General features: G+C 38.2%; 1 pseudogene; it reads left to right on the plus strand.

Moving 5' to 3' along the window:
- The first annotated feature begins 413 nt into the window (after positions 1-413).
- LOC112411802 (uncharacterized) overlaps positions 414-14178 on the plus strand; it is a 19309-nt pseudogene continuing 5544 nt past the window's right edge.

Below are 14178 nucleotides of genomic sequence, written 5' to 3' on the forward strand. Positions count from 1 at the left end.
CTAAATTATGTTAACTATTTGTTTACTGCCTCTGTTGTTTACAGTAGAATGTTGTAAGCTCCATCTTGTTCACCAATCTTTTCCTGATACACAGATTGGTACCTAATACCCAGTATGTGGATTGAATATGTGCCTGATATTAGACAGATATAGACACACAGAATTATAATTTACCTGAGCTGGTTTCAGATCAAGTATATACCTGCAGCATTAAGAACAAGTCTCATTTTCTTAGCAAGAGACTAGACATTGTATTTATAATAAACCAAGGGAAAATGCTAACAGGAATATATGATCAAATGAATGAGTCTGTTTTCCTACGCGTACTGTTTAATCAGTCTCATTATTTTGTGGCCATATATTACAATGATGACTTAACTATAAGGTCATCAGTGGTAGAAAGAAAATACAAGATGCCAGGATGGACTCAGGAGAGCAAAAGGTGAGTCTCCTTATCTTTTCTTCCGTATGAGAAAATCTGAATTCCTACTCAATGTTACCCAATAAAAAGTACAAGCTGATTATTCAGCGATTAAAAAGAAATGAACTGGGCTTCCCTGGTGGTGCAGTGGTTGAGAATCTGCCTGCCAAGCCAGGGGACACGGGTTTGAGCCCTGGTCTGGGAAGATCCCACATGCTGCAGAGCAACTAAGCCCGTGCGCCACAACTACTGAGCCTGCGCTCTACAGGCCGCAAGCTACAACTGCTGAAGCCCGTGTGCCGCAACAGAAGCTACCACAATGAGAGGCCCACACACCGCAACGAAGAGTAGGCCCCACTCACCGCAACTAGAGAAAGCCTACGCACAGCAACGAAGACCCAACGCAGCCAAAAATAAATAAAATTAAATAAATTTATTTTTTAAAAATGAGCTATCAAGCCATGAAAAGACATGGATGACTCTTAAATGCATATTGCTAAGTGAAAGAAGCCTATCTGAAAAGGCTACTTACTGTATGATTCCAACTATATGACATTCTGGAAAAGGCAAAACTATGGAAACAGTGAAAAGAACAGAGATTGCCACCAGCGGTTGAAGGGAGCAGGTAAGGATGGGTAGGATAGTGACAGATGGAACACAGGACAGTGAAACTGTTCAATACGATACTGTAATGGTGGATAATGTATTATACGTTTGTCAAAATCCATAAAAGATACAACACCAAGAGTGAACCCTAATGTAAACAATGGACTTCAGTTAATAATGATATATCAACATTGGCTCATCAACTGTAATAAAAGTACCACACTGTTGAAAACAAGGCAACAGACCCAAAATGAAATCACTTATGCTAAGCCCCACTGCACCAAACCAAGACATAATTACAGTTTTGGCTTCTCCCAAAAATGGAATCTTAAACCAGTCAGTCAGGAATCACCTGATCAGCACTAGTTAGGTAAACTGCCTAGTAGACGCCTGCCACCCCCTAAAGGAAAGTGACCTTGCCATAACCAATCCACTTTTTGCTAGTACTGGTATCCCGCACTTTTTGAAAGTTTGCTTTATGCCACTTTGCTTTTACGAAAGATCTACATTAGTACCTGTTTTAGTTAACCATAAGAAATCTGAAGAGGATTTTCACTTTTACAAAAAAAAGGCAAAAAATGAAAACAGGGTTCAGCATTTGTTTTGCAGCAAGCCTTTATAGAGGCAGCAGGCAAACAGAGCAGCAAAAGTGGCACCACCAAGCTCTTTCCCCAGGAACTACACTCAGCATCTCAGCAACAAGAAGCCATAACTTTGGGCTTCCCTGGTGGCGCAGTGGTTGAGCGTCTGCCTGCCAATGCAGGGGACATGGGTTCATGCCCCAGTCTGGGAAGATCCCACATGCCGTGGAGTGGCTGGGCCTGGGAGCCATGGCCGCTGAGCCTGTGCATCCGGAGCCTGTGCTCCGCAACGGGAGAGGCTACAACAGTGAGAGGCCTGTGTACCGCAAAAGGAAAAAAAAAAAAGCCATAACTTTGAAATGTGTCTGCAAGCGTCTGTGCTTTATCTAGATTTATTTTGTGCATCTGTTAGCAAGATATGTCTTAAGGTAATTGTTTTTTTTACTTTACACCATTTCGGCTTATGAAAGGTTTCATAAGAATGCTCTATTTTCGGATTGAGAGCAAAACTTGTACAAATTCCTGTCCCACTCCCTTCTGTCTATAAAAGTCTTTAATTTTGTACAGCTCCTTGGAGCTCCTTTCTGTGTGCTAGATGGGATGCTGCCTGATTCACTAATTGTTGAATAAAGCCAGGAAGACTTTATAATTTACTTAGCCAAATTTTGTTTTTTAACAACACTCTAATGCAAGATGTTAACAGGAGAAAGAAGGCAGGAGCATATGGGAACTCTGTACTTTTCCCTCAAATTTTTATAAACCCAAACTGCTCCAAAAAATAAACCCTATTAATATTTTTAAAGTATAAGCTTCATTTCTTTTCATGGAAATTTAAAAGGCTATTTCATCAATTCTAAATGCATTAAGACACAGAGAATCTTACCCATTTTTTAGCTAATTACAACCCTGTTTTCTCATCACATTTCTAGATTCTATGTAACAGATGGTGAAAATGTCTATTCTAAAGGCCTAAAAAGTACTCCTGTTCAAGAATGGTGGCTATTATCCAGCATCCTCCATGCAAGGGTTAGAATACCCAGGGTAGGATGAGGGGAGAGGGGGCCACACATCGGGAGACAGGGGGATAAACAGAAAGCAAATCCTCTGGGTGCTAACTAGAGGGAACTCCTAGAGGAATTAAAAGGAACCCCCACAAGGAACCTAGAGAAATCATCTATACAGAGAAAGAAATGACTTGTTTGAAATTCATTCACACTGGCAGGGTCAATAGAAAAATTTCAATGTAAATAACTGGCGACCTTAAATATATGTTTGCTGAATGCTGAAGCATCGGAGGCAGAAATAAGCAGAGGTTTCTGCAATGGCCAAATGTTGCCTCTTATCACAGTGGAAAGGGCATTAAAAGAGAGGCCCTGAGAATGTAGCAAATGTAGATGGAGGTCAATCAGATACCCCTGCGAGAGATTTTTAAAGATTTTTTTTTCCTATTCTCTTTGTAGTCCATTAGGATTGGATAAGATCTGGGGGAGTGATATGCACCATTATTTTAACCTCAGAGTTGAAGCAAAATACGAAGGGATTAATGTGGCTTTTTCCCCCTCCCAGGAACATCTTCACCTTTGCACCACCATCTCCTCATTTGTCATCAGGAAGCTGGGGACAGTTATGCAGGGAACAATGGCAGCAGTGCCACAGCACTGTGGGTTTCATGCTATTTCTGTCTCTATAAAATCTTCAATAATTTGTTTACGACTTCCAAAATTCAACAATAGGGTGCAAATGCGATTCCACTTATGTTAATGTGTGCTTCCTTCTCGCATATCAGATTCTGAATAAAAATTAGGCAAGTACTCTGTTTTGAAAATATATAAGATGTGAACTTGCTGAGAGGGAAAAAAAAAAAAGGCCTCCAAATGCACTATCCTATCAAACACATTTTTTTTAACTTAATAACTTAAGTGAACTGTTAGTGAAATTACAACCTGCTTGTGACACAATAAATTTACAACAAAATTCATTCCATAAATTATTCAATTCTGCAACTGCAGTCAAGGAGAGAAATATCACCAGGAGTAGGTGATTAGCATGTGAAAGGAAAAACCCATCTCCCCACCGAAACAATCACTGTCAAATTCTCCTATTGGAGTTTTGTAAAAATTACCATTAAGAACACACATTTAAGTCTTTGTAGTTCCTATAAAAGGACTAAGTATTTGATTTACATTAGATTCATTTGTTCTTTCTTCAACTGTCTCTTTCTCCTACAAACCATAACTGCCTCGATAAATACTTGCTCAATCAAGTGTGCATTAAAACAAAAGAATTTAACTTCAATAAAAGTGATGAATCAGGGCCAGAAGTTAACTTTCCTTTCGTCTGTATATTTGGCTTCTAGGTAAGCAAAGCAGAAATTTACATTCACTGTTCCACAGGGGAATAATATAGGTTTCTATTGTGTGGTTGGTCACATTTGTAGATTATTTCCTAAATCATTTGAAGCCAGAGTTGCAGGGCAAGGGGGTTTCAACCAAACTACATCAGCGAACATTTTCTGCGGGCAACATATCTATGTAAACGGAACCATACACTTTCTACCAACTCAACGCACAAAAGATGGTGCTAGTGGATTAAGAGTTCCAGGATCCAGATGGCTTTCTGAAATCTGGGTTACAAACCCCTAGGTGTTGGTATTTTTAGCCTACTATTGGGGACATTCCTGGCCCTACATCGTAACTGTTCTTCAATAAACCAAAAGGTAGATGTTGTCACCTTTTTTCCTAAACAACTGAAAAAAGAATGGGTTTATCTTCACATATTAACACATACATTGCTTTCATTTTAGCAGATGCCTTGGAACTTGTTTTTCTTGGGGATTGTTCTTTTTCTCTTAAGTAGTATGTGGTAGGCAGAATAACATCCCCCCCAGCCCCGCCAAAGATGTCCATGTCCTATTTCTCAGAACTTGTGAATATATTACCTGGCAAAGGGGAATTAAGGCTGCAGATGGAATTAAGGCTGTTAATCAACTGACCTTAAAACAGAGAAATTATCCTGGATTATAATCCAGCGTTTTTAATCACAAGGGTTTTTAAAGGTAGAAGATGGAGGCAGAAGAGTGAGTCCCATTGTGATATGATATGAAAAAGACTTAACTGGCCATTGCTAGCTTTGAAGATGGAGGAAGGGGCCATGAACCAAGGAATGTGGGCTGCCTTTAGAAGATGGAAAAGGCAAGAAAACAAATTCTCCATCAGAGTTTGCAGAAAAAATGTAGCCCATTGACACCTTGATCTCAGACCAATGAGACCCATTTCAGACTTCTGACTTGCAGAACTGTAAGATATTAAATCTGTGTTATTTTAAACTCCCAAATTTGGTGTAATTTAGTAAAGCATCAATAGGAAACTAATACAGAGTACTGAAATACCACTCTCTATTCTGAAAGGCAAATAGTGTGGGGAAAGGAAAAGAATTCTGCCAATTGTTAGCATTTGTTCATAAAGGAAATCATAGAAGAAAAGGCCTAAACATTAATTTTCTACAACTCTTCCTAAAATTACATAGAAAGGAATCATTTGGATGGGTATTTATGTTTTGATTGCTATAACCTTTTTTCGAATTATCAGAAAGATTCCTTAGAATTTATGAGTCTATCTTCCACCAGTAGTGCAATACTTAACCCCATATAAAACTATCCTTTTTTTCTTAGGTAATGCCTATTTTTCACCTATCATCTGGTTCTCCAGAACCATCAGCTACTGCCTGGTATTTAGTTTATGCTTTGATACACAGACACCATCTAAAAGAGCACCTTTACCTACCTATAAGGTAAATTCTTATGAGATTGTATAGGGAAAGAAAAACTCTTCCTCGACTCTCTTAAGATCCCTGGCTGGACCTGAAAACTAAACTAATGAAAAAAATTAGAATAAAGACATAAAAATTTATTTAATATAAGTTTTGAGTTATACTGGAGCCTTCATAAGGAAATGAAGACCTGAAGAAGAGCTTAAGGCTGAGTGTTTTGATACTAGGTGTGATGAAAAGTGGAAAGTCGGGGGGGAATGTGATAGGTTAAAAGGGTACAGGCTAAAGGTAATAACTGGGGAAAATTTAACAGGGCCTGTTCATTGGTACTCCTCTCAGCATTCCTCCATCTTCAGAGATAAGGATGCTCATTCCCTCTGGGTACAGGACGGGTACCTCTCACATGAGGGTCTTATGACTTGCTTCAGCAAAGAAGGGGAAGGTCAGAAAGATTTTCCTGTACCTGCTGTTTCTCAAATTTCTTCAACTTAAAATATTCAATATGCCACGGTACCATATTTGGGGGTATCATGTCCTGAACCCTACCAATTGTCCAGCATGGAAGAAAACAGACATCGAATCACAGTTTGGAAGAGAATAAATAAACCTTATGTGATCTAGTTAAACTTATTTTATTAGAAAAGCAATCAAGATCCAAAAGGTGGAATTCTGTCCCAAGATCACATAGTCCAGAGTAAAAGTAGCTTAGAATACTGGCCTGGACCTCTTTCCACAAGGCAGAGTGCTACCTATATGGGTTGTTCAAATTCACTTCCTCCTTCATCCAACAAATATTTGAGGGACTGCCTGTGTACTGGGCACTGCTTTAGACATTATGTAATGGGGAATGAGAAATAGCTACATAGTAATCATGTGATAACTGCAAAGTAAATATGTAGTTATCTTCATAACAGAATTAACTATGTAAACTTAGTCCAATGGGAGAAAACAGACAATACACAATAAATGAACAAACAAATAAATAACAAGTGCTATAATGAAAATGTAACCAGTTGATGTGACAGAGGACAAGGGACATTTCAGATTGGCTGATCAGCAAAGGATGCAAAAAATCTGAATGACAAGAAGGAGCCAAACACAATAGGGAAAGAACATTCCAGGTGGAGGTAAGAGCCATTGCCAAGGTTATAGAGCAGGGAGCAATCTGACCTTTTGGAGGAATGTCCTGAAGGCCAGCTTAACAAGAACCTGGTAATAAGGGCGACAGAAGTAGTAGACGGGTGGTAGAAAGGTAGGCAAGGGCCTGATCAAGGTCTAGAATCTCCCTATGATACATGTGGCAATATTCATCCGTATTTTTATTTGTATTGACTTCCATGTTGTAATGTGAAATGTTCATGGAGACAGGTTTGTTTAATACCCAAAGCACCTAATTTTACCAAGTAAATATGAACTCAGGCCTGCCCTTCTTCTTCTTGGAGAAGGACTAGTTTCAAAGAAATCAAATCAACAGTAACAACAGCAACAAAAAATGAGTGGATTATTGGCACTCATGATGACATTGTGCTAGGTTTAATAAAGTGAAGGCTCACAAGGGCACTGTAAGATAGGGATGAAACAGGGCAAGAGAGAGGCATGGACATATATACACTAACAAACGTAAGGTATAGCTAGTGGGAAGCAGCCGCATGGCACAGGGATATCGGCTCGGTGCTTTGTGACCGCCTGGAGGGGTGGGATAGGGAGGGAGACGCAAGAGGGAAGAGATATGGGAACATATGTATATGTATAACTGATTCACTTTGTTATAAAGCAGAAACTAACACACCATTGTAAAGCAATTATACCCCAATAAAGATGTTAAAAAAATAAAATAAAAATAAATATACGTACACCGCAACTAAAAAGCCTGCACACCACAACCAAATAAATAAATATTAAAAAAAAAAAAAAGATAGGAATAAGCTAAAGGAAGGCATATGTTCCCTGCATGAGCAAGCCCATTAGTGATTACTGAGCACACATTAAGTGCCAAGCACTCTAGTAAGTTCTTTACCTATATTATCACTAAACAATTTAATATCAGAAGCACTTAAAGTAACTGGCTCAAACCTGCACACTTAGTGAAGGAATAGAAACTATACATTGGTCTGCCTCCAAACATCATACTTTCCCCATTTTACCATCTACCACTGACACTGACCAAAAACTCCCCTGCCCAAGTCACATCACCCCTAAACAACATTTTCTTCATTCTTTTCTTATATGACCAGATGATCTCAAAATCCCTCTCACCTCTAACATTCTGTGATTCCATGATTCTATTATATTGGCACGAATTGCAAACAATACAACCAACAAGGACTTAATTTCCAAACTATACAAACAGCTCATACAGCTCAATATCAAAAAACAAACAACCCAATTAAAAAATGGGCAGAAGACCTAAATAGACATTTCACCAAAGACATACAGGCACACGAAAAAAATGCTCAACATCTCTAATTATTAGAGAAATGCAAATCAAAAGTACAATGAGGTATCACCTCACAAGGGTCAGAATGGCCATCATCAAAAAGTCTACAAATAACAAATGCTGGAGAGGGTGTGGAGAAAAGGGAACTCTCCTACACTGTTGGTGGGAATGTAAATTGGTGCAGCCACTATGGAGAACAGTATAGAGGTTCCTTAAAAAACTAAAAATAGAAACTAATACAATACTGTAAATCAACTATAGTTTTTTAAAATTTTAATTAAAAAAAAAAGGAAGAAATGCTTCCTTCCATCAAGAAGTCAGATTCTTGCCTACACCCTCTGAACACCAAGGAAAGCAAACCAATCTGCCCCTGCTGGTGGGGAGAGGACAATAACAGGGGTCAGTACTAACTGATGGTGTTCTCTTTTATTTCCTTATCACCAAATCATTATCTACCTTCATATCCACAAGAGAGTCAACCTCAACAGTGTTTGTGTATTGAGACACCATTATGAGGAAACTGCATTCATAGACCAACTTTAAGTACAGCTCTCAGTAACTCAATTTGTAAATGTCTGTATTTTCTCTCTCCATACTCGGCTAACCGTCTTCTATTCAAAATCAAGTTGCAACAAACACAAAATTTGTTTCTAAGAAGCACAAACTATCTCAGGGAAGTAAAGTTCTCTGCCTTAGAGACTTCTAACAAAAAAGAAAAGATTCAATGGGAAAGACAGGTCAGCCTGGAGCCTTTGGGCACCATCCTGCCAACACAGGTGCTAAGAATAGACCAACACAGGAAAGCAGAGTAAAGAGGCAGAGAGAGTTTTTGAAGTCTTGATGACCCAATTTGAACTCCTGGATCCAACTGTGTCTGAAGCCTATTGTACTTTTCAGGTAGTTGAACCAATATACTCCTTTGTTTTGCTTAAGGGAGTTTAAGTTGTGTTTTCTGTTGCTTGCAAGCAAAAAAAGTCTAATATCCCATTTTATACTACAGTGTTAATATAACATTCTTCAATCACAAAAATTCCATGAAAATCTACTGTGTCTGTAGAACAGACACACACTTAAACTCTTAGAGAGCCAGTGTGAATCCTTTTCAACTAAAAAGAAATGTGTTTATAGAATTACTCTAGAAGCAACTACATAGGAGTATCTATATTCCTATCTCTGCAGCAGAAGAAAACTTCAGCAATATGTTTTTTAAAAAACAGGTTCTTCTGTCCCTCTCCCCATCCTTCATTTTCATTTTTAGTAGGTCACCAGCATGTCATCTTTGTGATACAACATATATGGGACTCCACTGAAAAATAGATATAATGTAGAAAAATACTTAAGATTAAATACAATTTTCTAACAGGTATCCAAATTATGTATACATATAAATACACTGTCCCATGTATGAACAAAAAAAGCCTTCCCCCACTAGACCATGTATGCTTTGCCTTTACATAATTGCATGATTTGGCAAAATTTGTTTTTCCATTCTCCTAGGAAACAAGAACGTTACACTTTAGTAATTAGTAGTAAATCTAACTGTAAAAGCAACCTGTATCTGGAGATCTTAACAAGCGGTGAGATCACAATCCATCTGGAGAAAGACGGACTGATAGAGAAATGTAAATCAGTACACAGTGCCATGAAGGCAAATCCTGTGTAGCCCACTCAGAGGAATGTTCAAGGAGATAATGTAAAGAACAGATGGGGAAAGCAGTGGACATAATCTGCACTGATGTTCACAGTAACATTAAATAGATCAAGAGATGACAATAATGACACCACACATTTATTATGAAAAGCCTGTTCTCAAAAAATTCTAAAGCACTTTGCCAACTCTTAGGTCGAATGCTGATGGTCATAAGCAATACTGAAAGGTGTGATTCCTATTTTTCCTATATTCGAGACCTGAGGCACTCAGATTCTGAGAGTTGAGCCATATGAAAGCATGTGTTGTAGAATATTTCTAATGAGACATTAAAAGACAACCACCAGGGGCTTCCCTGGTGGCACATTGGTTGAGAGTCCGCCTGCCGATGCAGGGGACACGGGTTCGTGCCCCGGTCCGGGAAGATCCCACATGCCGCGGAGCGGCTGGGCCCGTGAGCCATGACCGCTGAGCCTGCGCGTCTGGAGCCTGTGCTCCGCAACAACAGTGAGAGGCCCGCGTACCGCAAAAAGAAAAAAAAAAAAGATATACGATCAAGCTTCCATGAAACGAATGTGAGCTATTGTGTCTATCCTGTGGTTCAGAGTAGAATAGAAATTTAGGTCTCCGGAGCAGGAAATTGTTTACTTGCACACCAATTTTCCAGGACCCATCTTGGAACCACCTTACAGAATGTGAAATGGAAAAGCTGTGTGACAAGATTGAAATGATGAAATCCTGAGATTTCTGCTATATGGGAAGATTGGAAGTAATGCTTACCAGGAAAAGATGGTTCAAAATGTATAAATTATGTCATTAAGATGCACAGTAAGATTTTGAAGGGAGGGCTATTACCAAGGAGGGGCATTAAAGGTGATTTGTAGGAACAGCTCAAGTTTGAAATAGTGTGTCGAATTCAATGGGTCCAGTTGGTTCACCAAAGCCTAGTTTTTAACAGTTTGCTAATCATCTTAGTTTTACGAAATATTTTACAATACAACCTTATGCATCACTTAGTAAAAATTTAATTAGTACTTCTACATTTATTAAAACCAGTGGGACCCATGTAATTTAGAAACCACATTACTCTTTGACTACCACCTATTATAATTATTTAGTGACTATTTGATGAAACTTTGAAACACCTAGGAAACATTTATTATATTCTCACAGCCTAGGCACATAATCTCTCATTTAAAGTACAGTGAAAGCTATTATCTATAAATTAGCTAAAGAACACATTTCTAAGGGCAATGAAAACTTGAAGTACCACTGATCCTGGAAAGGGAATTCTCAAATTATTGGAGGATTTCAATATCATTACTAAAAAGCAGTCTGTGAATACTGTTGGAGGAATAACAAAGTTACCATACCTTTCTATTTTCTGGTAGCTTTTTTTTTTTTTTTAATTTTCTGGTAGCTTTGATTGGGCATTGTCACCCCGGCAGGCCTAGTAGGGCATCACTTCCTTCTTCTGTTTATAGAAGACAAATCCAGTGAGTCAGCTATAGCCCATTCAGGATTCATCTCTTAGGTCCAGCTCTACAGTACCTCATGTTTGTAATTCACTTTGTTTTCCTAATCTTGAGCCCGCTGGGCTGGTATGTCATTCTCAGTCCCAAGTATATCCATAGTCTACAATCTTCAGCCATGTTTGTCCAGGTGATTCAATTGGCTTTCTGCCTTTGCACAGCCATGTTCCACACTGAGCAATGCCTTGTCTCCAGAATGCCTATTTCAGTCCCAGACTCCATAAATCGTTCTCCATAGCCCCTTTCACTGAAGCCTAGACCTGTCCCCTGAACTCTTAGCACTGACTCTTGTTCTATATCAAAGGAGGGCCCCTGGAATTAAGACATGAAAAGTGGCCAGGACTATTGTAGGCAAAGAGATCAGCATGAAGGATGCTCAGACATAGGAGGGACTCAAAATGCTCAAGGAACTGCTGGGAGATCACACAGCACATTCAGCATGGCAACTTTAAAAAAAATTTAAAATCGCAAAAGCCTGCACCACCTATACACATAGATCTAAAAGTAATATTTGATGTTCGAAATCCCCAAGAATCCAGTATTATATTACGTTATGCACTTTCTAAACCAAGAACATAAGTTCATGTATTTTTATAAAAGTTTTTTTAAAGAATCTTAACCATAAGAATTTAAGCAAAGTGGGTTTGGTGATGGCTTGGGGGTTGGTGGTGGTGGTGGTTATTTCGGAGGTTTTTTGGGGGTTTTGGTTTTGCAGTGGTTGTTTTTGTTTTGTTGATTAGGAAGATCCATTTCCATTTTCTGAGCATTCTGGTTAATTTGATTTAAGAGCATGTAAATGCTGTGGTCATCTATTGCTGAATAATAAACCACTCAAAACTTAATTGTATAAAACAACCACCAGGGAATCTCCAATATAAAGAAGAACATACAACCAAGAATCACTAAACATTTTAGGAAAACCAACACCACAAAAGAGAAGTATCCAATAGAGGAAGAATGAACCCATGGAGAAACTGAAACCCTCTTAAACTGATTGCTGGTGGGATAGCAAAGTTGTGCGGGTGCTCTGTAAAACAGTTTGGCAGTTTCTCAAGATGTTAAACATAAAGGTATCATGTGATCTTGCAATTCCACTCCGAGGTATATGCAAGAGAACTGAAAACATATGTTCACACAAACACTTATACACAAATGTTCATAGCAACATTGTCCATAATCACCCCATGTCCATCAACTGATTAATGGATAAACAAAATGTGGTATATCCGTGCAAATGCTACAGCACGGATGAGCCTTGATAATGTTATGCCAAGTGAAAGAAGCCAGCCACAAAGGCCACATATTCTATGACCCCATTTATGGTCCCCAGTAGTCAAATCTGTAGAGACAGAAAGTAGAGTAGAGATTGTGAGAAGCTGTGAGGAGGGTAAAATGAGGAATCACTGACAATGGGTATAGGTTTACCTTTTAAGTAATGAAAAGGTCCTGCAACTAGATAGTGATAATGGTTGCACAGCTTGGTAAATATACTGAAAATTACTAAATTGTACATTTTAAAAGGGTGGATTTTTTGGTATGTGAATTATATCTCAATAAAGCTATTATAAATATATATGTAGTTATAAATAAATATGTCAACAGTAAATATATATAACATATATAAATGATAAAACATTGCATCCATAAAAAAAAAGAGTAGGCATCTATGAGAAAAAACAAATTAGAGATACAGTAAACAGAACAATTGTCACCGAGACAAATAGATCAAGAGAATAGAATATAGAGCCACCCAAAATCCACACAAATATAGTCAACTGATCTTTGACCAAGGAGCAAAGGCAATACAATGGAGGAGCAAAGATAATCTCTTCAACGAATGGTGCTGGAACAAGTGGACATCCACATGCAAAAAAATGAATTAGACACAGACCTTATACCCTCCACAGAAACTAACTCAAAATGGATCATAGACCTAAAAGTAAAATGCAAAATTATAAAACTACTAGAAGATAAAGTAGGAGAAAACCTAGATGACTTTAAGTATGGCAATGACTTTTCAGATAGAACAAAGATAAGATCCATGAAAAAACTAATTAATAAGCTGGACTTCATTAAAGTTAAAAACTTCTGCTCTGCCAAAGACAATATCAATAAAATGAGAAAACAAGCCACGGACTGGGAGAAAATACTTGGAAAAGAGACACTGAAAAAGCACTGTTATTCAAAATATAAAAACTCTTAAAAGTTAACAAGAAGAAAACAACCCAGTTTAAAAATAGACAGAAAACCTTAACAGATACCTCACCAAAGAAAAAATACAGATGGAAAATAAGCATATGAAAAGATATTCCACATTGTACATCATCAGGGAAATGCAAATTAAAACAACAAGTTACCACTACATGCCCTTAGTATGGCCAAAATCCAGAACACTGACAACACCAAATGTTAACAAGGATGTGGAGTAACAAGAATTCTCATTCATTGCTGATGGGAATGCAAAATGGTACAGCCAATTTGTAAGATAATTTGGCTGTTTCTTACAAAACTAAGCATATTGTCACCATATAATCCAGCAATCACACTCCTTGTTATTTACCCAAAGGAGCTGAAAACACGTCCACAGAAAAATCTGCTCACAGATGTTTAGAGCAGCTTTATTCATAACTGCCAAAACTAGGAAGCAAGCAAGATGACCTTCAGTAGGTTAACAGATAAACTGTGGTATATCCAGACAAAGAAATATTCAGTGCTAGAAAGAAATGAGCTATCAAGCCACAAAAAGACGGGGGGAAATCTTAAATTCATGGTACTAAACAAAAGAAGCCAATCTGAAAAGGAAATGTACTCTATGATTCCAATTATATGACTGACATTCTAGAAAAGACAAAACTATGGTGATAACAAAAAGATTAGTGGTTGCCAGAGGTAAAGAGTGAGGGGGTGGGTAGGTGGAACACAGAGGATTTTTAGGGCAGTGAAAATATAGTATGATACTATAATGATGGACACATGTCATTTTACATTTGCCGAGTCCCACAGAATGTACAACACCAAGAATGAACCCTAAGGTAAACTATTAACTTTGAGTGATTATGATATGTCAATGTAGGTTCATCAGTTGTAACAAAGGTACCATTCTGGTGAGTGATGTTGATAATGGAGAGGTTATGCATGGGGCTGGGGGCTGGGGGCAGAGGGCTGGGGCAGTGGCAGGGCGGGGG

The sequence above is a fragment of the Neophocaena asiaeorientalis genome, unplaced genomic scaffold (assembly GCF_003031525.2).
Source record: "Neophocaena asiaeorientalis asiaeorientalis breed wild unplaced genomic scaffold, Neophocaena_asiaeorientalis_V1.1 scaffold678, whole genome shotgun sequence".
Lineage (NCBI taxonomy): Eukaryota > Metazoa > Chordata > Mammalia > Artiodactyla > Phocoenidae > Neophocaena > Neophocaena asiaeorientalis.